At 39.2% G+C, this 13,593-nt stretch overlaps 1 pseudogene; it reads left to right on the top strand.

Annotated features, from left to right (window-relative positions):
• The first annotated feature begins 1,715 nt into the window (after positions 1-1,715).
• LOC131409934 (PRELI domain containing protein 3B-like) lies at positions 1,716-2,297 on the top strand (annotated as a pseudogene).
• Positions 2,298-13,593: the final 11,296 nt, after the last annotated feature.

The following is a 13,593-nucleotide window of genomic DNA, read 5'->3' as shown; positions in this document are numbered from 1 at the left end:
TGTAGAGGCTTCACTGTGGCCCTCACGTGGAGGAAACAGAAGAAGGCGTGGGCTGGTAGCAGAAAGACCAGCTCTGAGGCTGTGTGGTAGCACAGCTGAGAAACCTTGAGAGCCCAGACTAAGCAGTGCGGTGGGGATGGGGAAGGGGGAAGGCTGGAACCACAGTAAGGAAGTAGGGTGACAGGACATGATGACAAACTCTTTCTGTCTAAATTTTTTCATATATATTAGTCTTCAGTGAAAAAAAACTTTCCATCTTTATATGTGGCAGTACATTATACTTATACAGTCCTTCAGGAGAAGAGGAGGAGAGAATTAATATCTCCTGAATGTCTGTCAGGTCTTTGGACCTCTTCTCTGTATCACTCTTTTGGTGACTTCAACCCAATCTCACAATTTTAAATATCTATACACTGAGGGCTCTAAATTTTCTACGTCTAGCTTTAACCTCTTCCCTGAACTCCAGGCTTATGTATCCAGCTGCCTACTAGGCGTCTTAAACTTAATACGCCCCTAAATAAACTCCTGATCCCTCCTCCAGCCCGCTACCTCCTCAGTCTTTCTCATCTCAGTTATTTGCATCTTCATTTGTAAACACTAAGGTCAAAAATCTTCCGATCATCTCTGACTCCTCTTCCCGTTACATACCATTGGCCTTCTTTATCCTCGAGTTCCAGTCAGTCACAAAGTTCTGTTAGGCTTACCTTCAAAATATATCCAAGAGGACTCCTTCTTTCCAGTGCCATGGGCTATATTATTCAAACTAACCCTAAAAACAAAAAAATTTGGACAAAATAATTTTTAAAACTCCAAGAGCCGACAAAAATAATAGGAAATTACAAAAACTGAAGAGAAAATTATAATTCAGGAACAAAAAACAGCAAAAAAATAAAGAATATCTTTGCCCTGAATATGTATGCCTATCCCAGAACATTTTCCCTGTGACTACTATAAACATTCTGCGGATATAACAAGAAACTCTCCCCACAATGTTCGGACCTTAAAAGGTCTACAGGGTGAGGCTGGTCCAGGAATGGATCAATCCTCATAGGGAATTACACCTGAGCTTGGTTTCTAGGTCATTTAGTGAATCTCAAGCCTTGAACTTGATTTAAGTTGATCTCAAACTGGCAGCATCCTCGTGCCTGGCAGAAGCAATGACAAGTCTAATCTGGATGAAGTTTTCTTAATTAATTATAGGTCTCAAATTATTCCTACATTTTTTTTCATATAAAACACCCAGTATCCAGCCAAAAATAAGTAGGCACACAAGGAAGCTAGAAAGAACCAGCAGAAGCAACACAGATTCACAAGGCTGAGATATAGGAATCACCAAAGAGTCTATAAAGTAATCATGCTTACTGTGTTTGAACAAATAAAAGACCACTTTGAGGATCTCTGCAGGAACAGGAAAAAATATAAAAAATGACAAAGCAGACAATAATAGAATTTTATAAAAATACAAACACAATAAAATGTAAAACTATATGGATGGATTCAACAGCAGATTAGACACAACTGAAGAGAATTAGTGAACTACAGGATAAGTCATGAGAAATTATACAGAATGTAGCATAAAGAAACAAAATGGTTAAGGAGCATAGTATAGAGGTAGCCAGCTGGGATGGCTGGGGGATGTGGGGAAGTAGGGGCAGGTGTCACCTCTCTGCCTCATTGTCCCCTAGCACCACCAGGACATCACACAGGTCACCACTATGAAGATCTGGACTTCAGAGTACATCTTTTACCACCCATGGGAAATAGTCACAACAGCTGCGATGCAGATATACCCAAACCCTGTGAACCTGAGTATGGTTGGGGTTGATGTATTGGAAAGACACATAGATCCCTCTGGAAAGTTGCACAGCCATAGACTTCTCAGCACAGAGTGAGAACTGCCTCCCATTGTGAATTCACTTATTGGTGCAGCAAGAACCAAAACACATGTGCAAGAACATTCTGTAGTTGATCCTGTAGAGAAAGTAGTGAAACTTAAATCTACTAATACATCATTTATAAGTATGGTTTCAGTAGATGGGAGACATACACAAACCACATCCTCAAGACCCAGAAAAGACTATTTTGACTCAAGAAGTCATAATGACCGTGAAAGGAGTCAGTCTCAGCAGTTACCCAGAAGCACTAATGGCAAGTACAATATCTTCAAATGCTAATAAAGGCTGAGATGCAACGGAATGGGCGATACATATATTAAATGCCGGGACTGAAGAGTTGATGGCTTCGGCAAGAGGAAGATAAGGACAGCTATGGCAGCGGCAGCATTTGTAGAGAAATGATAATGAAAATTGGTATACAACATCGGGTCCCTCAGGGTCTCTAAGCTGGCAATATATTTATTTGTTATTTTAAAAATACAACTACATTCTAGGTAGAATTTTTTTAATAACCTGAAGAAAGGCTATATGACTTCTGACCAAAACAAAGAGGTGCAGGGCTTTTACGTAAAAGGGATTTTCCAAAATTAATGTTGTTCGAAATGTTTATCTAATTTTGAGGGTTCAAGTAACTATGTGAAAATTTAACAATTTTTGAAAAGGTACTTTCAAACTAGTATTGGCATATTTAATCTCTGTAAGGCAGAATTTTAAAGCTTTTCACACATTGGCACTCTATCTGGCTTTGGACCAACCTCAGAACAAAGCAGAGCCACCTCTTATGTACACATGATTGCCCCGCTGTGGTAAACTTCAACAGCTTGCTAAAAGCAACTCACTTTAAGGGAGAAATTGTATAGTTTTAAGTTTTAAGTATTATATGTATTAATTTGTATAAAATAACCTGCTCTTTTATAAACCACCATTAAAAACCACAGTGTTTTGATTTGGTGCTTAAATGGTATTTTTGGAGTGGAAATTATCACTAAATATGGTTTTATTGTATTAATGAGACTGTATTAATTTGCCAAAATTTTGTAACTTAGTAAAGTTATTACCTTCCTTCAATTTGTACTTCCAAAAGTCTTTATGATTTAGTATGCTGTACTGTGGGCTGGTTATGTTAACTGAAAATAGTCATTACCTGAGAGAAAAAAAAAAAGAAATTTAGTATAGAAAGTAACAGAAAAAGACCATAGTAAGAAAGTCTCACGTACATTAAATCAGAGTCCAAAAAAGAGTAGAGAGAGTGAGGAAGAAGCAGTACTTGATGAGATGGTAACTATTTTCTAGAACTACAGAGGGACACCAAACACACATTCAAGGAGCTCTATGAATCCCAAGCAGGAAAATAAAAAGAACATCTTGCTATGTTCAAAAGCAAGGAAGCACTTTCAGACTAATAGGAGCAACGCAAAGGGACACAGGAGCTGGCTTGAAGAGGCTTCCACTGACCAAAATTTGAGACAATTTTAACACTGAAAAGAATCATGACTATAATTAACTATAAAGTATTTAATAAATAAAACTCCATGAGTACAGTGTGTGTGTGTGCATGTGAGAGAGAGAGAGAGAGAGAAGAGACTCACTGAAAGGAGACTCAGCTGGGGCACTGTGGAACTCGGTGGTGCAGCTAAACTCACTGGGAAATTGTCCTCAGGGGTGTGGCTGAAAGTTGCGGGGATGTGAACACCAATGAGCGTCCTGCATGCCAGAAGCAAGAAGAGAACAAAGCACACCGGAAAGAGGAAGAGAAGTCCCTGGGTTCTGCGTTGTCCCTCTAGCACCCTCCACTGACAAAGCAGACATCATGCCACCTGGCAAAGGAGAAATGTTTATTGGATCTGACTATACAGAACCATAAAGCAGAGCAAGGGAAGGTGAATTTGGAGCTGAGAGGCAATAAATATATACACACATCCATCCATATATATGGACACACACACACACGTATATATAAAACACACTTTCAGGCAATAAAGTTAACTACATTTAACACTGAAGTTGAAAGCTTTAAATTTAATATATATTTACATGCATATGTATTTTGAAAGACATGGACATATAAAGGTGTATTAAGATTAGTTTTAAACGTTTAATAAAAAATAAACTTTTTCAATAAGTTAGAAAAAGATGGATCTTAAGTATACATTCTTTTGTTTCCAGCTTTACTGAGATATAATTGACATATAAGACTGTTTAAGGTGTACAACATGTTGATTTGATACACTTATATATTGCAAAATGATGTCACATAATTACCATTTTTTGTGTGTGTAGTGAGAACATTTAAGATCTCCTCTCTTAGCAAATTCCAAGTATATAATACAGTACTATTAACTATAGGCACCATGCTGTACATTAGATCCCTAGAATTTATTCATCTTATAACTGGAAGTTTGTATTTTTTGACCAACATCTCCCCATTTCCCCCACCATCCCCAGCCCCTGGTAACCACCATTCTAGCCTCTGTTTCTACAGGTTTGGCTTTTTTAGATTCCACACATAAGTGATACCATGCAGTATTTGTCTTTCTCTGACTTGTTTCACTTGGCGTAATGCCCTCAAGGTCCATCCATATTGCTGCAAATGGCAAGATTTCCTTCTTTCTCATGGCAGAATAATATTCCACTGTACATGTATATACCACACCTTCTTTATCCTATCTAAGCTTATATTCTTTGGGCCTTTGCCACTTTAACTAATTTTAACAAAAGTTCCTTATTTATGAAAAATTAAAAGTTTTTAATAACCAGTTTCTCTTTGCTTTACCCTTTCAAAACAGCCTCTGTAACTATTGCTTGCCTTTAGATAATTTTGACTTACACTTACATCTGACAACTCTTCATTTTTGCCTTACCCAAGTTTAGGCTTGAATTCAGAATAATAAAAATATTAACATGCTTATATACATAAACGATCTTTGGGTTTTTTGGCATAGTCAACAGGTAACTCAAAGATTTGTTCCTTCACCTTATAAAAGAATGGATCATAGAAATAATTAGGTTTGTTTGACATTCTCCAAATTTTAGATAAGTCATAACTTTAGATAAATGTGTTTCAGTGACTGTTGGGGTTTTTTTTTCAAGTTAAAAGAAATATATTCTTGTTCAAGCACAGATATTGGTACAATAAATGTCTGTAATAGATGGGAAAGAATAGTCTCTTTCATAAATTGCTCAGGGATAGCTGGATATCTATATGAAAAAAAAAATTTTCCCCCATTTCACCCATATTAAAAAATCAGTTGCAGATCTAAATGTGAAAGGCAAACTATATAACTGTTGTAGATGATACTGGAGAATTTTGTCATGATCTTGGGCCATGAAGGAAAGAAATTGATAAATTGAACTACATTGAAATTAAGGGCTTCAGTTCATCAAAAGACACCATGAAGAGAGTGAAAAGGCAAGTCACAGAGTGGGAGAAGAAATTTTCAATAAAAATAACTGACATAGGGCTTGTATGCAGGCTACATGAAAAACCCCTTCAAATCAATAAGAAAAAGACAACCTGATGGAAAAAGGGAAAATGACTTGAACAAGTACTTCACAACACAGGAAATGCAAATATTAAATAAATATATGTAAAGGTGCTCAATCTCATTAGTAATCAAGTAAATGCAAATTAAAACCACACTGAGATATCACTACATAAGCACGAGAATAGCTAGGTCATAAAAGAACGATAATAAGTGCTGGCAAAGATGCAACTGAATCTTTCATACGTTGCTGGTGAGAATGTAAATTGAACAGCCGCTTTCAGAAACAGTTTAGGGTTATCTACTAAAGTTGAAAATACCCAAACGACATGATCCAGAAAGGTGTATATCCTGATATATACACTCATGCACTGCATGATGACCATTTCAGTCAATGATGGACCACACATACGATGGTGTTCCCATAAGATTAGTACCATATAGCCTAGGTGTGTAGTAGGCTATATCATCTAGGTTTGTGTAAGTATACTCTATGATGTTCGCACAACAACAAAACCACCTAAAAACACATTTCTCAGAATGTATCCCTGTTGTTAAGCAATACATGACTGTGTGTATATATATATATACACACATATATTTGTGTGTGTGTGTGCAAATGTTATATATCCAACAGTAATGTGTACTACTAAATATGTAAAAGAATGTTCACAGCAGCATTATTAGAAGTAGCTGGAGAATGGCGACAACCCCAAACCCTCAGTATGCAATAGTTTTAAAGAACTGTGATCTATTCATGCAGTTTGAAGTTGTACAAATATAATGCTGAGCAGAAGAAGGTGGACACAAAATACATACTATATGAGTTCATCTGTTTACAATTCAAAAACCAGGCAAAACCAAACATCATGCTTAGATGGAAAAACTATAAAGAAAAGCAAGGAAGTGATTCCCATAAAAGTCAGGGGGGGTGGTGACTTTTAGGGGACACGGTGGATTTGCAGAGGAGTTGATGCTTATGCTTCAACCTGAGGAGTGCTTACACTTACACAATGAGCTGCTACATCCCCATTTATACACTTTTCTGAATGTACATTATATTTCACTATACAAATGGACCGTTAACAGTCTTTTTATAAAGTCTTAACTTATGTAGGTTACTTAACTTCTCTCAACTTCAGTTTCCCATCATGTTTAAAAAATATAATAATATCCGTGGTACTATAAGAGCTAAGGATTCTGAATATCATGATACCTCAATATAAAGTTTCTTTCACTTTCCCCCCAACATCCAAACAGCTGAGGGTGGAGCGGTTCACAGGAGCAAGAAAGATTCTCCGCACCGTCCTTTTCCCATTTGCCTTGGTCCTGGAGGTCATTCACTTGGCTAGGAGTTAAGGGGAGAGGGTGAAGAGCCTTGACACAGCCAGGGTAAACGATTTCTCTCTCTGTCTCTGTCTCTCCTCTATGTTCTTCCTACTAGAATTTGCAAAGACTAGCTTCTTTGAAGTGAGGACATATGTCCACCTCTACTCTTGCTTCCCTATGCCCTTGGGTGTGGAGAGAACGTAGTGGCAGATTGAGAAAGCATAGGAGGAGTACACGAGGAGAACAAATGCTCAAGTCCCAAATTCTTGAAACAAACAAAGGAATACTTCTGGTAGAAAAGACAATAGTGTGAGATGGAGTGGAAGGTTCATTGCAGCAGTTCATTACCCCTCACGTTATGGAAGAAGAAACAAGTGAAGGAGGGTCAGCAGGAGAGCAGGAATCTTAACTTGCTCTCCTGGGCTGTGACCCATACAGGGGTCCTTTGTGCTCACCTCTGCTGCCACCAGAAGCCTCACCTCTAATAGGCTGGAATAAAGGTTTACAGTACCAAGTCCCCATAGGGCAATAATAGTAAATGGGCCAAGCCAGGTGGGACATATGAATGAATTTCAGCTACATGAGGGATTAAGGACTTGGGTGGTAGAAACTACCATGTTTAACATAGTTTACATAGGAAGATACTTTCCAGGTTTGAAACATCCTGACTACCTTATAAATTTCTCTATTATACTCATTTTTTAAAAAATTAATATAATTTATGATTGTGCCTCCTAAAAATATCTGGAGTTGTTAACCAAAAGCCAGGAAAAGCATACTCATTAAAAACAACCAGAAAAATAATACTAATTTTAAGAAAGGATAGTAGATGTTATCAGCAACTTGCATAAATTGGCTACTGTGGTTGAGGACAAGATCTGCCTCCAGGACTCCTGCAGCTCAGTGTGGTGAAAGGCACCGCTAGCGTTTCCCCACAGGCAGCAACCAGAAGACTGGGCTGGGAGGAGGGCGCTGGCTGCCAAGGAGCCCAGGGCATCTGCAGATTCTCTAACATCTCTGGGCCTGTTTTCTCCTCTGTAAAAGTGGTGAGATTGACTAGATTACATTACGATCATTTTTAGTTCTAGAATGTTGTGATTCATCCTTGATTCACTGATCAATATTTTTTAATGCCCCAGTTCATTCGGAGAAGCAATTTGTTTTTCCTGGTATTGATCTGTAGGGGGAATTTGTCACAAAGTTCTTTATATAAGACACACTAAGTAACTCAACAGATAATGTGATTATTATCACTTTGCAAAGGATATAGAAATGCACATTTAGTAAGATTTTCTTCCCTCTGTAAAACTTAAGGATAAAAAATTAAGGTAAACTCAGTATTCCCTAAAGTTTGTTTCATTAGTCCTGCAAAATACAACTTGAAAATTAAAAAAAAAAAAAAAAAGAAAAGAAAAGCTTTCTGGCATCAAATAAGGAGAAAAATTCATAATGCACATTAGCTTACCAAGGCTCTGTAAAGATAGATAGTAAAGACTTTTTTTTTTTTTTTTTTTTTTTTTTTTTTAAAGATTTTATTTATTTTATTTTTTCCCCCAAAGCCCCAGTGGATAGTTGTATGTCGTAGCTGCACATCCTTCTAGTTGCTGTATGTGGGACTCGGCCTCAGGATGAACGGAGAAGTGGTGCCTCAATGCGTACCCGGGATCCGAACCCGGGCCACCAGCATTGCAGCGCGCGCACTTAACCACCAAGCCACAGGGCCGGCCCGATAGTAAAGACTTTTTTAAACCTAAGTTTCTCAAAACTTTTCTTTTGCATTAAACCAATTAATGCTTACTATGCAATGGACTGAATGTTTGTGTTCCTCCAAAATTCCTGTGTATGGAAATCCTAACCCCCAGTGTGATGGTATTAGGAGGTGGGGCCTTTGGAAGGTGATGAGGTCATGAGAGTGGAGCTCTCATAAATGGGATTAGTGCCCTTATAAAAGAGACCCCAGAGAGATCTCTCTCTCTCTTTCCGCCATATGAGAATACCATGAGAAGGCGATAGTCTGCAACCTGGAAGAGGGCTCTCCCCAGAACAATGCTGCCATCCTGATCTCAGACTTCCAGCCTCCAGGACTGTGAGAAATCAATTCTTGTCGTTTACAAGCCATGCAGTCTATGGCGTTTTGTGATAGCAGCCCAAATGAACTAAGACATAATATAACTACTGTTCTGAAGAACTTGCTGTAGAAAATGCTAACGCTCCATTTCTCTTTTCTCCCTTCCAGCAAAAAAGCTCAAGAGATTTAACCACAAATGTTGCTTCCACTTCTTCATATCCCACTGCAATGGGGCTTTCAGTTTCTCCACTCCAATGAAATGACTCTTCTCAACATGAAGAATAACCCTCATGCTCTCAACCTCGTGGCCTCTTGTCTGGCCCCATCTTCCACAGCCTATCAGCTGAATTCAGGAGATAGCTGCTCCTGCGTTCTGGAAGCAATCTCTTCTACGGCATTTGCCTTGTTGTGCTTTCTAGTTTTCCTCTTCCATCACTGCTCTCCTTCGCAACCTCCTCTTCTGGTCCTTTTGCCCCTACAGACTTCTAAATGGGGCGTTCCTCTATGCACTCACCGTCTCATCTCTGCCCCATCTACACTCTGCCTAGCTCATCTTTTCCTTCCCCACAGTGTTAACTGCCATCTTCGTGCTGATGGCCCCACAATTTTGTCTCCACTCAGCCCTTTTGGTCATATCTTGCTCCCCCTCTCTTACTATGCCCCTAGAATACACTTCGCTCTTTCCTACCTCGTAGGATTTGCTGTCTCTTGTTTCTAAGACACTCTTCCCATGGCCTTTCCATTTCCTTCATTTGTCATCTTACAGTCACTTCTTCAGAAAGGCTGTCCTTGACCACACTATCTAACATAAGCACCCTGCCAATCATTCTTAGTCACATACCCCATTTACTGTCTTTTTAGCACTGGTCACAAGCTATCAACATTTTGCTTATTCATTTGTCACTTTGTTTTTTGTTTGTCTCCTCCATTGTAACCCAACCTCCTCCACTGCAACCCTACCATATCTGTCTGTTCTCCCAAGTACCTTACACTGTGCCCGGCACAAAGCAGGTGCCTGATAAATTGTTGTAAAGTTAACTAGTGGATAGATGATTATGATTCTTCTGGTTTCTTAGGCTAATAGAGTCCCCTCACACTGTTTTGTGGTGATAGGGTCTAGAACATCTGGAGACAATGGATTGTTAACATAGCTCTTAGATGTCTCTCTGAGGGATCAAAGCTTCAAGGGAGATTTGGGGAAGAGCTGGATGAGAGTCATTCTCAGCCTGCTTCTCTGAAGAGTTCCCTCAACGACAATCCTATGTTATAATTTCCAAAGATGGCCACAAAAGTACCTCCCATCTCACATACTCTTCTTAAAATGTGGTTTTGACACTCCTATTGAGAGGTAGGATCTATATTCCCTCCCTCTTGAATCTGGGAGAGTTTATAACATTAGCATAAATGACATTGTGTCTTACAAGCTCCCTTGAACAAAGAAAGAAACAAATAAGAAACGAGGCTACGTCATAAAAGGCAGTACAGCTCTCACTGGTTCTCTTGAGATGCTTGCTCATGGAACCCAGGTATCGTTCTGTGAGAATGCCCAAGTACCCACATGGAGAGGCCATGTGTAGGTATTCTGACCAATAGTCTCAGCTGCAGTAATAGATGAAATCCAGTATCAGCCAACAGACATGTGAGTGAGGAAGACTTCTAGATGATTCCAATCCTCCAGTTATCAAGTAAACCCAGGCTTTGAGTCTTCCTAGTTGAGGTCCCTATCATATAACAGAGATAAGCCATCCCCAGATCTCCTCTACCCAAGTTCCTGACCTACACAATCTGTGAGCATAATAAAATAGTTTTTTGAGGCCATTATGTTCTGGGGTTTTGTTAGCAGCAGTAGTAACCAGAACACTGATATTCTTTATTGTTAGTTATAATATGATTCCTAACCTCTCAATATCAGTTGGATAGGTGGCATTATTGACACAATTGTGAAAATTTACAAACAACAATCCTGTTTGGATCAATGAACAGTTATTTCACTTCTGTATAAAGGTAATATGCCATGGTGAGCTAGGGCCGGCTCATCCTGGCTTATGATGTACTCATAGCCAAAGTGTACATCTCTTCCCAACCAGACACGGTGGAAGTATTTACACCATGGAAATTGGCAAACACTACAGATTAGGGCTTTCTTCCCCCCTCCAGAGAACTGGCTTACCAGCATACCACCGGGAATGTGTCGCTTCTCTTCTTGATCATAATATTTCTGCTGTATTGCAAAAAAAGAAAAAAAGTTTGACTTTATTGGCAGTTTTTCCTCAAGTCTGCTTTAAGGCGTGTCTGTGATGTTTCAAGAGCTGCTTATGAGCCTAATACTTGCAGGTTGGCTCCTCCTGCTCTAAGATTCTCTGCAAAGACTTCCACTTGGGCTGTCCCATGCCTGCAGTGACCCTGACACACAGTTATAAGCAGAAGTGGAGCACGCCAAGATGTTCTGGGAGGGGTTGAATGCCCCCATGATTGCCTAGGAGAGAGGGGTTTTCCTCCCTCCACTTAATGTGCATCCATAGAAAACTCTCCTGCTGGCCACAGCTGGACCACCAAAAGCATGGCCAGCAGGCTCAGCACTGCTGCAATTTCAGATGGTAAGGCACGGCAGGCATCCTCCACATTCCTCTCTGTAGTGGCTGAGGACCACACATGTGACTGAGACACGCACAAAAGGATGAATCAGACCCATGAATTGAGCCTTTAATAAACGCCTGTGGAATTGCATTATTAAGTCAATTCTCCCAGTGTGTAAGTGGTACTTTCTGGTGCCACTTGAATAAATTACATCTCCAGTGTATTATTTGCATAGCTATTAAATATCTTTGTTATTAGGATAGGAAATTGAGCAGCAAGGGATGAAGCATTAAGCCCATGTTTGACTAACACATTGAGAAGGCTAGAAGTAAAACCAAGGTTTGCATTCACTCAAACTAGAGTTTGAGGAAGAAATACTTTAAACCCTTGTGTCAAACACTTTCATATCCTCATATCAGCAACTCTGCTTCTAACAATTTATCCTGCAGATACATTTACACATGGACAAATTAACAAAGAGGTATTTTAAGGATGTTCGTCAAGGTATTATTTGGTTCATCAATAGGTTACTAGTTTAAAATGTGGCAACCCATGCAATGAAATATTAAAAGAAAGGCTGTTTGGGTTTTTTACTTATTTATTTATTTATTTTTTGTGGATGATTGGTCCTGAGGTAACATCTGTTGCCAATCTTCCTCCTTTTTTCCTTTTTTCTCCCCAAAGCCCTAGTAGATAGTTGTATGTCATAGTTGCACATCCTACTAGTTGCTCTATGTGGGACACTGTCTCAGCATGGTTTGATGAGTGGTGCATAGATCCGCGCCCGGGATCTGAACGAGTGAACCCCAGGCCGCTGAAGCAGACCACACAAACTTAACCGCTACGCCTGCCCCCAAAGAAAGGCTTTTTTAAAAGGAAGCTGGCCTGTGTGTATTTGTATAGGAACATCTCTGAAATACATTAAATGAAAAAATCAAGGCAGTGCAGTCTGTATGTAAGATTTCAAATTGGTTAAAAATAATGTATCCATATATGTGAGTATATGCACGGAAAATGTCTGAAAGGAAGCAGGAAAAACTGTTGGAGGGAATTAGGCTAAAAGAACAAGAAGTTTGGAGTGGAAAAGAGTCTCATTTTTCAATGTATATGGTTTTGTTCTATTTGAAATTTTTTACCATATGCATATATTTTTAAGCTTAAGAATTCACTAACTCAATGACAATTTAATATAACAATAAAATAACTTAATTTGCTTGAAATCCTTTTCGACAATTTTGTCCTCTTCATTTTTATTGTGCCTGAGAAGATCTTTCAGTTCTCATGTTTTCTACTCAACCATGCCCTTGTAGATTCACTCTGACCCCAGGCAGCTCACAGAGGCATTTTTCAAAAAAAGTGTCTGTTTTATTTATCATTATATCCCCAGCACTCAGAACAGTACCTGGTGCACAGTAGGGGCAAATAAACAATTAAAATATACAGTATGTCAGATGGTGGCTAGTGCTGTGAAGAAAATTAAGCAGAGGGGGGAGGGGTGAAGTATAATTTTTAAAAAGATGATTAGGAAAATTTTTATTGATAAGTTGATATTTGAGTAAAGACTCATAGGATTTAGTAAAGCAAGGCATGAGGCTATTGGGAGTAAGATTTCCAGGCAGAAGAGTCACAAGTGCAAAGGCCCTGAGGTCAAGTGTGTGGATCAACCAATATGCTGAATTTCTTTTAAACTTTACACTTCAGATATACACAGATCGTTTCTGAACTTGACACATGAATATGAATACAATAGATTTGATCTATGTCATCATTTCTTTAATTCCCAGTGTTAAAGACACTAACCAAGTGAACAATTTTATTATCTCAAGCAAATGGAGATTACTGTTCTAAGGGAACTGGAGCTGAGGTCACTAGCCCAAGAGAATTGGGGTGATTTTCTCCCAGGAAAGCCTGGGTGATTCTTCTGAGAACCAAAGTTGCTTATTAACAAGTTGCAGATACGCAGGGCAATTTTGCAAACGCCCCTGAGCCATAGGATTTGAGCCTCCTTTTTATATACATTATCCCAATAAGGTCACCCAGTCCACACCTGTCTAATGGAGAAATCTCTTAGCTCATTTTCCTGGCTTCAGGTTCACATTGCCTGATTTTTAGGGTCTGATTTGGGTCTGTAACCCGCTGGACTGGAATCAATAAACCTCTCCATCATCTGATTCTCAACACGTCTGACTGTGAGCCACAGCTTCCCATCATTGTCGCGGCACCTGGTTTCACTGTTCTGTCA

The sequence above is a fragment of the Diceros bicornis genome, chromosome 9, assembly GCF_020826845.1.
Source record: "Diceros bicornis minor isolate mBicDic1 chromosome 9, mDicBic1.mat.cur, whole genome shotgun sequence".
NCBI classification, from domain to species: domain Eukaryota; kingdom Metazoa; phylum Chordata; class Mammalia; order Perissodactyla; family Rhinocerotidae; genus Diceros; species Diceros bicornis.
The sequence above is the reverse complement of the archived record's forward strand: the minus strand, read 5'-3'. Positions and strand labels throughout refer to the sequence as shown.